Source organism: Saccostrea echinata, unplaced genomic scaffold, assembly GCF_033153115.1.
Source record: "Saccostrea echinata isolate AGI-Se365-2 ecotype Australia unplaced genomic scaffold, CSIRO_AGI_Sech_v1 ptg000027l, whole genome shotgun sequence".
NCBI classification, from domain to species: domain Eukaryota; kingdom Metazoa; phylum Mollusca; class Bivalvia; order Ostreida; family Ostreidae; genus Saccostrea; species Saccostrea echinata.
In genome coordinates this window covers 6,815,560-6,817,312 of record NW_026889776.1, presented here as the reverse complement: position 1 = coordinate 6,817,312, position 1,753 = coordinate 6,815,560, and positions in this window count along the sequence as shown.

Below are 1,753 nucleotides of genomic sequence, written 5' to 3'. Positions count from 1 at the left end.
GTAATTATCTTTCTTGAGAAGCCAAGTTCTAAGGCAGGCAGAAACTTAAAGTGTAAAACTTGTGAGCTTTGATGTTGAATCTGAACAGTTTGATGTGCAGCTGAGTGTGCGTTCCACTGATTCTGTGGTGGTAGAAGCGTCACGACATAGATGATAAGGAGTTTGTAGAAACAGATTTTCACAATGAGCAAATTTTGTTAATGTTTGTTGTCATGGGCTGAAATGCACTTAAAATTTAAATGCACATAAACCTTGAAATGTACTTTGCAATAGCAGATTTTTTTTAAATAAAATCTAGACCTTTAATCCTCGAGTATTTAGTGGCAAAGTGATATTAAAGTAATTTCTCTTATTTATGCTGTGCAAGCTGGCATCCAAACTTCTTTTGATTTGCCTACTAGTATTTTGATAAAACAGACAATCTGTCTTGATCATCACTGAAATGAGGAGGCCATTCGTCACATCTGGTGTTTACATAGATAAAAATTATTTTTATTCGTCCTGTTACAAGTTTAAATGCTAGCTTACTATTCATAAATGTGAAATTATTGGAATATCATATTGCCACTGAATACTCTTGGTTAAAAAGGCTAGATTTTTAAAAAAAAATTCAGCTATTGCAAAGTGTATTTTTATTTGTACATGGAATATATCTTACTTGGAAAAGGGTGAATTAAAAAAAAATGACCAAATGCATATTTATCAACCCACACTAAAAATACAGGCAATGAAAATAGATTTCTATGTCTCAGCATATGTCTTTAGATAGTGTCTAAATACCTGCCAAATATCTCGTTGATATCTCAATTAACAAAAAAGTTATGCCCAAAAATGATGCTAAAATTGTCAGGAGTGCAACACCTTTTTGTGACATTTTGAAATTGCAATATTTTTTGGAGATCTGTGAAATAAAAAATAATGCTTCATGTTGAAATTAAAGACTTTCCTGATAATATTCAAAGTATTGAGCTTTAAATGTGGACTGTCATAACTTTTGTTTAATCAAGTTGTGGTCATGGCTGATGTTTAAAAAAATGTTATACCATGTCAGGAGTGCAACAGAAAAAATGTAGTGTTGCCAAAAAAACATCAATTGTAAAATTCTGATAGAAAATTAAGACAAAAAAGAATTTTGGAAGTGTAAAATAATAACTGATATACATTTTAAAACTTAAAAATGTTATATAAATCACAAGCAGCATTAATGAGAGTCAAGTATATGTGCATACCCCAAAATGTCAGGAGTGCAACATTTGATGCTTTACTCCCAAGCATGAAAAAACTATTATCATTATATGATTTTCTGATTTTTATTTTGGAAAATAAAGACACAAAGAACATTTTTACCAAATAGATTTATCAATTACAGGATCTGTCTGTGCTTCAGATCCATATTTCTGTGGTCAGGAGTGCAACACATTTTTTAAAAGATTCAAGTTGTGTGACGAAAAGACTTCTGTTCATGCTTAGAAGTATTCATTAATTAATAATGATCTTTTTGTATAATTTAATGCTAAATTATTGACAGTTTTATTATTAAAATCCTTCCTTTTTTCCATTTTATCAATTCAGATGTGTTTTTATCTTTTTGTGATTTTTTTAATGAATGTTAAAAATAAACACACTAAAACATTGTCATTAAATTCAAGTAATTCCTCCTCAACTTCACTGAAACAACAGAACAAGTTCTTTTGTAATTTTCACTTCACAATTCTACTTTAAAGGCCCCAATGCTTTTGGTCAGGAGTGCAAC